We start from the raw sequence: 13,163 nt of genomic DNA on the forward strand, positions 1-13,163 counted from the left end.
GAATATACTAGAATTATAACTGCTATTCAAATATTTTCCTTTTTTAAGAAGTCACAAATCCCTCCCTTTAAAAATACACAGACAAACACTTTATAATCTTTTAATAATTTGTACTAGAGAATTTTAAAGCTTAGAATATGTGGAAATTATTTGTTTTAGGACGAGTAAATATAATGGGCTTGTCAATATGGTATTCAAATAACTGTAAAAATATTTGGAGTGTCTCCAACGAAAAGAACCTAACTCGATCTCTGCATTCAAATGAATTCTAAATGGAAAAAGTGATATACAGTTCAAAAGGAAGCATTAGACTCTAAAGCACCTTTCCATTTCTCTAAGGAATTGTGATCTACTGCTCAAATAGACTTTTAAATGGCTGTTGAGTTTTCAGGCTTCTCAGATATTCATACTTAAATCAGTTTGAACTAGTTAAGTAGAGTCACAATTAGAATTGTAATTTCTTTTCTTTCCATTTTTAACCAGTTGTGAAGAAAGCTAATAAAATTGGAAAATGAGCATATGCGACCTTTAATATGAAAACTAGGTCTTAGAAGGGTGAGACAGTGCTTTATCAGCCTCCAGAGGGTAGTTTTCTAAGCACAATGCCAGGTTTAACATAGGATCTGCGTACTTTTTGTATGATGAACCGTAAACCAGAAGCTTTCTCTAATGGGTTCTAAAAATCAGGAGATTTAGATTCAACTTATGAGAAAAAAAAAATGGCATGTTACGACAAAGGTAATAATATATCAATAATATCCTCAATTTCCCATAGAAACTTAGAAAAATATCTATTAGCTAAGCAGCCAAAAGTTTATTTTAGGATACGTATGATCGATGTAAGGAAATTCTCAGTAATTTACCATTAATTCAGATGTCCATTCTTAAGTTGGAAACATGTCAGTAAAATATGAAGTTCTATGGCATCTTTAGCAGAGCAAACGAACCGAAGTAATCCCCTGTATTGTTTCCTTATTTCACCCTCAAATAACCCTCAGTCTACTAATTGCCCCCAGGATCACATTTTACAAAGCATGGTTTCCAAGAAACAATTTGAAGAATTTTAGAAGCTGAAAAATAATGCTTTATTCCTGAGTGTATTAGTGGTTTGTAACACTGATGATTCAAGCTTCTTCCTAAGCAATTTTTTTTTGCATCTGTAAACTGATCTAAATGTTTGTTACGAGGATAAATTTAGAAAAGCTCATTTGGAATTGTTACTCTAGAGCAGGGGTCAGTAAACTTTTTCTGTAAAGGAAAACTTCGTGCGTAATTTAGACTTTGGGGACCCTCCCTGTCACACTCAGTGAACCTGGCCATTTTAGTGCAAAGGGAATCATAGACAGTGTGCCAACATATGCATGTGGCTGGTGGACTTGGCCCTTGAGCTGTTCTAGAGCAGTGATTCTCATTTGGTGTTGGGTGTGATGGGGAGGGAACTTTGGAAAGTTCATTGGGGGATGAAATTCAGGAGAGCCTCTGCTGGAAATTTTCATCTTTTTCCTATCAAGAGTTAACAGGAAAGGACTTCCCTGGTGGTCCAGTGGTTGACTCCACCCTTCCAGCGCAGGGGGTACAGGTTCGACCCCTGGTCGGAGACCTAAGATCCCACATGCTGTGCTGCGTGGCCAAAAAAAATTTTAAAAACAGTTAACAGGAAATATTTTTTGGTTTTGGCTAAAATAATAATTTGATTGGGTTTCTAGGTCATTAAAATTGCCCAAATAATAGAAATGAGGATCAGAAATCACTTTTAATATTACTATATCATTAACATATATAATATAGAATAATGATATCCAATAGAAATATCATACGAGACATATATATGATTTCCAGTTTTTGAGCAGCCATGTTAAAAAAAGAAACCAAAACAGGTAAACTTAATTTTAATAATGTACTTTATCAAATATATATATAAAAATATTATCATTATGCTATGTAATCAATATTAAACATTATTAATGGGATATTTTACATTTTTTTTTGTACAAAGCCTTTGAAATCTGGTGTGTATTTTATGCTTACAGCATATTTCAACTTGGATTAGTCACATTTCCAGCGTTCAGTGGCCATATGTGGCTAGTGAGTACCATACTGGATAGAACAGGAAAAGATCATGTAATATGTTACTTTTACTCACTGGATTATATTTTGAGAATAAGTGATGTAAAACATAGGCCAGATTAATGTTCTCCTTCTACTCCCCTGTAACACTGAGCCTGACAGCAGCCTAAAAGGTCTTCATAAATGCAGCATTTTGGAAAGCCACTGCTAATCAAGAGAGCTGGCATGAACCTCTCTACAATCTATATAGAGACCATAAGATGAATTCAACCATGTAATTGATCATTTAAAATCTCAGGACTCATTTCAAACAGTCATTTTCTTTTATTTGCCAACCAGGGGTCAACAATTCCAATGCCAGGAGAGACCAGAGAGATAGAAGTGAGAGAATCCAGCTGGGTGAAGACAGTGGAGAGTGATGGGACCATCTGTGGCAAGTGGCAGGTATGTACCCTTCCTGAAGTATCCACATTCCAAAAGCTAAACACTGTGTCAGCAGAACAAACACATCTGCATGACCACCACTGGATGTCCAGACCTGTTGGTTTACAGTCCCTGCTACATACGTTAAGTCTAAAGATGTGGCACTATTCCAAGAGAATTAACACTATTATTGTACCAGTACTTGTCTGATCTCTGACAGTTGTAGGGGGTGGGATCAGGTGATTTGACCCCAGCCTCACCTCTCCCTCTGCCCCTTCTATCTTACATGGGGTTTCTGCTCACTTCGACCTGAGAGTCTGTCACAGATCTCCTTTGCTTGCAATTCCTCTACTCTTCTTTAGCAACCAGGAAAAAATGCCCCTCTCTGAAGCCTTCCCAATCTCTAATGTTCATAGTTGTACAGATCCACAAAGCCAAAATTCAAAAAGCTCTGGAAGCTAAAAGCTTTTAAAAACTCATCTGGTGATAAAAATCTTGCCTGATCTGAACTCATTTATCAGCAAAATCTGACTTTGCTGGACAGGAGTCTCTTTATAGGTCTTTATTTAGCTAACAGTTGTGAAAATTCATATTGCAGAAATATTAATATTTTGACTATAGGGGCTGTCCTATATTCACTGGAAGGATTGTGTAATATATGGTGTTCGTACCATGCTATGATTCTAACATCAGAAAAGTTCTGAAACACATCTGGCTCCAAATATGCCTTTATTAGTGAAGCTTTATTCCTAGTAGTGGAAGTAGGCGTATTAGTAAATAGTTATTTAACACAAAATATGCTCCAGGTCCCTTATGTATTTTAACTCTTTTATTCTGCACAAGTCAATTAGGTAAGTATTATTGTTACCTTCGTTCATAGATGTCAACAGTAAATTAATAGAGTTAGGTAACCTTCCTAAGGTCACACAGCTCCTACGTGGCACCACCTGGCAATGCCAGTCATCAAACCCAGATGGTCTGGCTAAGAGTCTTTCCTGCTGTGCAAAAGCATCTGTCTAAGTGTTGGTTATGGGTTCCCCTCAGTTGACATTTACTGTGTGAAGGTTCTGTCTCCTGAACTAGAATTCCTCCTCCTTAAAAGCAGAACTTGTCTCCCTCCCCCATACTACCTACCTGGTAAGGGTATGAACCTAACAGCATTTATCGTGAAGAATGGCTAGGTTAAAAAGAGCATTATGAATTTCAGTAATTTACTATGGATCCCGCAGGTCACGGTCCCACTTGTTCTGTCTTCCACAAAGCTGATTTAACTTTGCGTGATGTGACAGTTACTAAGCTCTGCCTCTCTCAGTGAAAATAAGCACAGGCACAAGCATATATGCTATCACCTTAACCACAGTGAAGATAAATTCTGCTTCTGGTTCCTGCTTAGTTAATGCTTATTCTGATCTACGCAGTATGTAAGAGCTATTTGTGTCTTTCCTCGGTGTATCCTGTATCGTTTATGCGGCGGTACTATTACTGTTCCCATGTTACAGATGAGAAAACCAAGATTTGGAGATGTGTGATTATGATGCTGGGAAGTGGTGAAATTGTATTAAAATGTAGGTGGTTTGCCCCAGGAGCCCGCAATCTTCCTCATCTTCCTTCTTTACCTCTGGCTTTCTTCTGAGACTACTTTCTAGGATACAAGTCACTTTCTAACTTGAGTCTTCCTTTCTTCTCATATCTCTTGCCACTCCAGTTACGTTGGAGGGCTGGAGAGTTTCTTAATATTCTATTCTTTCGCCATAGACAGTACTCATGTATGCTCATAACAGTATTATGGATTTGTGCTTTTGGTGTTTCCATGTAACAGATTTGGAAATTGAGGCTCATAGGCTTTAAGTAATTGACTCAGATCCACGTAATTTGTGGCTGAACTGGGATTAAAGTGTAAGTTCACTGATCTAAAATCTCACACACTGACGGCTCACGTTTCCCTGCTTCTCGTTAAAGTAGTTTCATACAGTTTCAGCGCTCTAAGAACAAATTATGATTATTTTAAAAAAATATCAAAGTAACCCGTGGAACTTCTTCTAATTGAACTTCCTACCTACTGACACAATGAAGAAGCATGAACCTAACTGAATAGTCTTCTCAGATTCACTCGGGGCATATTTTCAGTCTTAGCATAAAATATTTACTCTGTGCCTCTGTTCAGCCTATACATTTCATTTTCAAAGCTAGAGTCTTTTTCCAGTTAATCATATTTATTGGCAAAATACAGCCTAAGTCACTGAAACAAAAACTAAATGAAGTAAGAGAACAAAGGTTGAATAAAGAAGTTCTGGACAAAAAGCCTTTGACCACAAATGGATGCCAGATTGGGAATTTTAGTTTTCTTCAAAAATGATTAATCATAGCAGTCACTAGTAAACAGTAATACGTATTTGTGTGTCACCTCTTTATGCATTAAAAAAGATCAGAACTGGGCTTCCCTGGTGGCGCAGTGGTTGAGAGTCCGCCTGCCGATGCAGGGGACACGGGTTCGTGCCCCGGTTCGGGAAGATCCCACAGGCCGCGGAGCGGCTAGGCCTGTGAGCCATGGCCGCTGAGCCAGCGCGTCCGGAGCCTGTGCTCCGCAACGGGAGAGGCCACAAGAGTGAGAGGCCCGCGTACCGTTAAAAAAAAAAAAAAAAAAAAAAAAAATCAGAACAACCCAGGACCCACTCATTCTGTTTGACTGTTGGAATATTTTTTTAAAAAACATCAGTGTAGTTTAAAAAAAAAAAAAAGACTTTATGAGCACCCTGATTGATTGGAAGTTAAAAAGAAGAGCAGACTTCTTCCTTTCCTTGGGCTCTCCAGTCCTGTGGGGATGTCTCTAGATCTTCAAATAAGTCCCTCCAAGGGAGAAAAACGCCACCACTAACAATATGTAATCTCAGTGCCTGGAGACTCCCTGTCACCTCACTTTGGAAGTGTTTTGTGAGCTATGCAGATCACGAAGATTGGGTAATAAAAACCCACCACCATCCAACCAGGGAAATCTATTACTCACCTCTTCTATTAATAGAGTTAGAGCTTCGATTTCACAGTGCAAAAAGCTCAGATTTATTTTGCTTACTTGAATCTCAAAGCTTGAGTGCTCTCCGATTGTGAAATATAAATTCTGCTTGCTTTTAAACTAAATAATAGTTCTATTTATAATACTTGTCATAGCCTTTGTACTCCTTTTTTGCATATAAAATGCTGCAATACATATACCTACTTTCACATTTCTTGTAGGGTGAATTTAGCATACTGATTTCTAAGAAAATAGGGAAAAAAGAGCCACGCTCACCTGGAGGGGGGCATGGAGGTGTTGGGCAACTGTTGTCCATTCCACCCACTTACAAATGAGAGGTGAAAATCCGTCCTGTTCATTTATAAATTCATATGGAGCCTTTCTTTGTGTTGAGCTGTTTGATTTGATAGTGGAAACGTGATGAGGGTTCTGTTATAAGACAATTCCATTTCTCAGGATGCCTCCTACCTTCTGTGTATGTATCATTTCGAAAAACGGTGAATAGCAGCTTAAGCAACTAATAGCCAATTCCAGTTCCCATTTTTATCTGTGGGAGACAGTTTCTCTGTTAAAATGGTAACAGTTAAATGCAAAACTAACCTAACAAGCCATTGGGTGGCACTGTTGCTCCACTGAGTTCTTGGTTAAAGAACATTTCTCTTATACTAAAAAAGGAAAAGAAATGAAACCTAAGTATGCCTTAAAGAAAGTAGCATTGTTTAAATGGGACAGTTGGATTTCCTCTGCTTCTTTGATTCTTTCTATCCACTAAACACCCTTTGACCCAGGAATGACAAGTAGGTTTAAACTCAGATGGCAATATCAACCGTTTGGTCGATGCCACCTGGAGCCTAGTGTTGAGAAGGATTCTGATGCCATATCCAAGCCAATGGGTTGTATGGAGAATGTTATGGATTGATTAACAGTATCTACTGTGGGTGCAGAATATTGGAATGGTGACTAAACTTGTCATTCTTCCTGTAGAATTCTATATAATGAGTGCCTACGATAGAAATAAATTCTATACTACCATTGGGGCTAGGTAGAGAAAATATGAGAGGAGTTTTTTTTTTTTTTTTTTATGTGAGAGTAATGTTAGGTGATATGTTGAAAGTCAGACTATTATAGCATATCGTGCATCTTGCATAATATGAGTATGACCTGAACTATATGTGTCCTCTTTTCTTGCCTCACGTAATCCACTCAGAGTTTTAAAGATTATGAGAAAGTGGTGTCATTACCACAAGGAGGTTAATAGTTTTTGGCTGGTTAGTGCCAAAAAAGATGGTAGAGGCCAGAAAAAGATGTCTTCATAATACAAGAAACCTCAAAGCCCCAGGAACATACTCATTTTAGAGTTGAGAATCCTATTTAATTTTAGATCTATTATGGTCTTAAGATTTACCATAAAAGAACTATGACTATCACATATGTGTGAGTCTATGAGTACATTAAACTTTCCCTGTCCCCTCTGAAGATCTTACAGTATTCCTTGACATGGGGTATTTACTGAATGCGCTCTGCAGTAGCGTTTTCTGTGATGTTGGAAATGATCTGTGTTTATGTTGTCCACCACACCAGCCGCATGTGGCTACGGAGCACTTAAAATGTGGCTCCTGTGACTGAGGACTTGGATTCTAAATTTTTGTGTAATTGCAATTAATTTGAATGTGAATATAAATAGTCCAGTGTGGCTACGAGCTATTGTATGGGACAGTGAGTTGTAGTTACTGCAGAAATGATTAACACTTGGGTTTGAAGAATTCACAGCCTATCAAACCAGATGGCCCTCATATAAGCAGAGTAATGCCCAGTAAGGATAGTAAAGGTTTATTAAGCATTCACTATGTGTATGGCACTATTTTAAACATTTTATATATTTGGTCTTCCCAACAACATACGAAGAAAATCTTTTATCCCCATTTTACAGATGAAGAAAATTATAGCAAAGGGATAAGCCTTGAAATATTAGATAGGTTCCCAAATGGGATATGTTGGCCCTCTGTACCCACTAATAGTTTGGTTTCTTTTCCAACAAATACTGTTTCAATGTGTGTTCACTGTTTACCTAGAAAGGGGGTTGAGTCGGTGGTTGGAAGGGGCAGAGAAGGATGAGGCCCACTTACAAACTGGAGTCCTCTTCAGAAAACATTGTGTTGGGGCTCCTTGGGAGCCCCATCTTCCTCCCTGCCCTCTAAGTAGCTTATCAAAGTGCTTCTTCTAAGCAAACAGATTTCCTTCCTGGGAGGTTTTCTGGCAAATACAATTCCCTCCAGCACCTCATTACATTTACAGCATTGTTCTAATTTGGATAAGAATCTTGGGCAGCTGCCTATACCTGACTCTGCGGGGAGCACACAGCTTAGGTTGTCTTGTTGCCAAAGGATGGCAAAGCTTTACTTGAGAGTACAAAATCAGTGTAGGCTTCTGTGATGGACAGAACAATGCCCTCCACTCCAAAGATATCCATGTCCTTATCCGAAGAACCCATGAATATGTTACTGTACATGTGAAGAAGGAACTTTGCATGTGTGATTAAGTTAAAGATTTTACAATAGGAAGACCATCCTGGGTTACAACAGGTTGGTCTGATGTAATCACAAAGAACCTTGTAGGAGAGAGGCATGAGGTACCCGGAAGGCTTTTAAGGTGCAGAAAGGGCCCAAGAGACAAGGAATTTAGGTGGTGCCAAGAATCTGTAAAAGGCAATGAAACAGATGCTCCCCAAGAGCAAGCTGGTCTTTTTTGAACTTCTCAGGTCCAACACTGTGAGGTAATAAATTTGTGTTGTCTTAAGTAATTTGTTGCCACAGGAGTAGGAGACTAATACGGCTTCTTAGACAGGGAGACTTTTGAGAATTGTCAGGTAGAGAAAAGAAGGGTGTTCCAGCCAGAGGACCCAGCAAGTTCAAAGGCATGATGCTCCAAAACAGCATTCAGTGCATGGGAACAGTGTGTATCTCAGGGTAGGCAGCAACTGAGGGATGTTTCAGGGAAATAAGATGTGGTACAGGAAAGGGAGCATTCTGGTTTCGCTGCTAATCCCTAGCATTCTGAGACCAATCCCAGGGCCATGCTTTCCTCTTCTGGACGACATGTGACCTCAGGAGTCTCCTGTGGTTTTACTCTATGTATTTCTCTTCCCACAGAGATCAAAAGAAAAACCCATAAATATTTGCTACAGGGAAAGATGAAGGATCCCGAGCCACTAAAAATAAGAAAGAAACTTGGAAGAGAGAAAGCTATTTCTGTTACGTTAGATAAAATTTTTTGCTGGCGTTAGAAATTGAATGAGAAGAAAGAAAATGATCAACTTCAGGTTGGACAAAGGCTCCTAAAGGAAACCTTTTTGAACCGTATAATATATCTTATGCTTTCATCACATTATGTGTATATATATACATATATATATATCTTACAGCAGGACGGTGAAGAGTAAAATTAGTTAAGTGGGGGTGGCAGAGTCAAGATGGCAGTGTAGGAAAACACAGAGTACGCATCTCCCCTCCACTAGGGTGCCTGCCGGATGCTTGGGGGGACTTCAACGCCCAAGGAGATGAGAGGAACCCCCAAGTGAACCAGTAGGATGTGGGGGTGCTGAGGGGGGAGGAGAAGTGGAGGCTGGACAGGACCGGTGCTGCTGAGGGGTGGCTGAGAGCGGGGAGGTGTTCCCACACCTGGAGTGACCCTCAGGGGCTCGGATCAGGGGGGAGCATGACCAGAATTTCCCCTGCCCAATCAGCCGGGGAAGTCTGCCCTGCTCTCGGCCAGGTCCTGTACCCTCAGAGGCCACCTCTGGGCTGCATAGGTCCTGGGGACATAGGAGGAAGGCTGGGGCAGAACAGGAGAGGCAGGTGGGAGGGGCCCTCCAGGACCAGAGGGTCAGGAGAAGGAGCAGAGGGCATTTGACCCACCCAATCGGGCCCAGGAAGCCTGCTGGGCTCCCAGGTGGGGTCCCCTGCCCTGTTAGACCAGAGGCGGGAGGTGCACCAGGGACCCTTCTGTTTCGTTGAGCAGAAGCCCCAGCCCCTCACACCTCCCAGGGCCTTTTCCAGCCCTGTGGGTCCTAAGCATAGGCCCCGCCCACCACCCAAACCCCACCCCTACTTAGGCCCCGCTCTCCACAGCCAAGGCCTTTTCCACCTTTTTTTTTTCTTCCCCCTTTTTTACTATTGTGGTTCTGTTTTATCTTCCAGTGTTGTTTCATCTATATTTTAATTTTTATATTCTTTCTAACATATCTGTGAGTTTCCTAATCTAATTTTATTTTTACTTTGTTATTGTTCACTTTTTTTTTTTTTTTTTTTTTTGCCTCCCCGCGTGGCTTGTGGGATCTTGGTTCCTGAGCCGGGGGTTGGGATAAAGCTCATGAGGTGGGAGCTCCTGGATTAAACCACTGGATTAACAGAGAACCTCAGACCCCAGGGAATATTCTTCAGAGTGACGTCTCCCAGAGGTCCTCATCCAAGCACCAAGATCCAGCTCTACCCAACAGCCTACAAACTCCAGTGTTGGAAGCCTCAGGCCAAACAACCAGTAAGACAGGGACACAATCCCACTCATCAAAAAAAAGAAAAAAACAACAAAAAAACAATGAGACAGCAAAAAATTCTGTCACAGATGCAGGAGCAAGGTAAAATCCTATAAGACCAAATAAATGAAGAGGAACTAGACAATCTACCTGAAAAAGAATTCATAGTAATGATAGTAAAGATGATCCAGAATCTCAGAAATAGAATGGAGGCACGGATTGAGAAAATACAAGAAATGTTTAACAAAGATCTAGAAGAACTAAAGAAAAAACAAACAGAGATGAACAACACAATAACTGAAATGAAAAATACACTAGAAGGAATCAATAACAGAATAACTGAGGCAGAAGAATGAATAAATGAGCTGGAAGACAAAATGGTGGAAATAACTGCCAAGGAGCAGAATAAAGAAAAAAGAATGAAAGAATTGAAGACAATCTCAGAGACCTCTGGGACAACACTAAATGCACCAACATTCGAGTTATAGGGGTCCCAGAAGAAGAAGAGAAAAAGAAAGGGACTGAGAAAATATTTGAAGAGATTATAGTGGAAAACTTCTCTAACATGGGAAAGGAAATAGTTACATGAGTCTAGGAAACACAGAGAGTCCCATACAGGATAAACCCTAGGAGAAACACACCAAGACACATATTAATCAAAGTAACAAAAATTAAATTCAAAGAAAAAAATATTAAAAGCAGCAAGGGAAAAACAAAAAATAACATACAAAGGAATCCCCATGAGGTTATCAGCTGATTTTTCAGCAGAAACTCTGCAGACCAGAAGGGAGTGGCAGTATATGCTTAAAGTGATGAAAGAGAAAAACCTACACCCAAGATTACTCTACCCAGCAAGGATCTTGTTCAGATTCAACAGAGAAATCAAAAGCTCTTCAGACAAGCAAAAGCTAAGAGAATTCAGCACCACAAAACCAGCTTTATAACAAATGCTAAAGAAACTTCTCTAGGCGAGAAACACAGAGAAGAAAAAGACCCACAAAAACAATCCCAAAACAATTAAGAAATGGTAATAGGGACATACATATCGATAACCTTGAATGTAGATCGATTAAATGCCCCAACCAAAAGACACAGACTGGCTGAATGGATACAAAAACAAGACCCATATATATGTTGTCTACAAGAGACCCACTTCAAACCTAGGGACACATACAGACTGAAAGCGAAGGGATGGAAAAAGGTATTCCATGCAAATGAAAATCAAAAGAAAGCTAGAGTAGCTATATTCGTATCAGATAAAATAGACCTTAAAATAAAGACTGTTACAGGAGATAAGGAAAAACACTACATAATGATCAAGGTATCAATCCAAGAAGATATAACAATTATAAATGTTTATGCACCCAACATAGGAGCACCTCAATACATAAGGCAAATGCTAACAACCATGAATCCTCCTCTAACATCTGGCTTTGTGTGCTGGACTGTGGGCCCAGCTGAGGGTGGGATAACAGACCCCCTTTAAACAGAATCTGTTCGCCTACGACAGTGGGGTATTGATTGCCTTGGATCTGGAAGAAGCTTTAAATAATTGTATTATGTTTGTACCTCACTTGAAATGGCAGAGCACAGTGGTTAAGGACACTGAGTGTCAGCTCTTGCACTAACTAGCTGTGCCTTTGGCTTCTCTGCCTACCCTCTCTAAAATGGGAGTGGCGATAGTAGTAACCTAATAGTGTGGTGGTGGGCAGCATATGAGAATAGAGACTTAAAGTACTTCCCCACAGCGTAGCCAGGGTGATATTTTATTTATTTTTTATTATTATTATTTTTTGCGGTACGTGGGCCTCTCACTGTTGTGGCCTCTCCCGTTGCGGAGCACAGGCTCCGGACGCGCAGGCTCAGCGGCCATGGCTCACGGGCCCAGCCGCTCCGCGGCATGTGGGATCTTCCCGGACTGGGTCACGAACCCGTGTCCCCTGCATTGGCAGGCGGACTCTCAACCACTGCGCCACCAGGGAAGCCCCAGGGTGATATTTTAAAACATAAACCATATTATATGTACACAAGACGCAAAGGATTTGACAACTGCCCAGCTGACCTCATCTCTGAGCATTCTCTTCTCCACACCATGCTCCAGTCACTCCAGCTTTTTTTTTTCTTTTGTTTCTTATACACACAAACTGATTCCTATTTTTCCAGCAAAAATCTTAATGCTGACTGTTTCCTCTGCCTGAATGTTCTTCTCCCAGCTGTTTATAGAGAACTTCCCTGACTGCTCAATGAAAATGTAGTTTCTCTCCATCCCATGGTGACCTTCTATTCCTTTTCCCTATGTTATTTTCTCCACAGCACCTGCAATTGTCTATTTGTTTCTTTCTTATTTTCTGTCCCCATTCCCCTTGCCTCAATTGAGGTGTAAGCGACCTTGTCTGTCTCATTCCCCAAGGTATGGCCAGGGTTTAGAACTGTGCCTGGCGGTAGGGACTCAATTAAAAACGCATTGAATGACGGAATGAATGAGCACGCAGCCAGTTACTCAAACAAGACGATCTCTAATTTGTATCTGTGTTTGCAACACTATTTACACAAATGAGGTGGTGAAGTTGGGCCTCATGAGGGTGGTTGTTCCGTGGCTTTGCTAGTATGATTACTCTCTGAGGTCTGGGGATGGAGGCCTTTTGTCTCAGGATTAGAGAGGACTGTTTGCTTTTACAGCCTGGAATTAGCATTGCCACAGCTAATCATTTGAAACTTTCATGGTATTCAAGTGCCCATGCAGGTATTTGAGATCTTAATAGCAGAAGTAAAAAGAATATTTACATAGTTCATAAAAGGATACATTATGCTTCCTTTCTGCGTTTTACGGCACCTCATCACATTGGAGAGTGGTCAGTGATGCACTCAGTTTTATATTATCTCTGACTGGCACCACAGTCAGATGACCACCCTGGCTCTAAAACTTCTTGAAGCAAATCACCCATTGCCTCTGATACTAAAATGAAACTTCTTTAAATCGCAATAAACCCCCCCAAATGTTATGCAAATTGAAAAATACCCCTGTCAGAGGACTGTCAGATAACACCTCTCATTCCCAAGGACTATTTGTAAGCCTACGGAAACATCCAGAAAGAAATAATGAATTGTTCTGGTACACTGTTCTGGCAGCCC

The 13,163-nt window shown here is 40.4% G+C and overlaps 1 long non-coding RNA gene across 4 annotated transcripts in view; it reads left to right on the top strand.

Moving 5' to 3' along the window:
• The window catches only part of LOC307185040, a 413,650-nt gene that overhangs the window by 293,188 nt on the left and 107,299 nt on the right, over positions 1–13,163 (top strand). For 2 of the 4 annotated variants that reach the window (XR_013827858.1, XR_013827860.1), the window contains 2 exons: positions 2,407–2,511; positions 8,650–8,919. This is a non-coding gene — a long non-coding RNA (uncharacterized lncRNA). Of the gene's footprint in view, positions 1–2,406; positions 2,512–8,649; positions 8,920–13,163 lie in introns of those variants that run through there. The other 2 variants (XR_013827859.1, XR_013827857.1) reach the window with 2 other exon arrangements.

The sequence above is a fragment of the Stenella coeruleoalba genome (assembly GCF_951394435.1).
Source record: "Stenella coeruleoalba genome assembly, chromosome: 3".
Taxonomy (NCBI): Eukaryota; Metazoa; Chordata; class Mammalia; order Artiodactyla; family Delphinidae; genus Stenella; species Stenella coeruleoalba.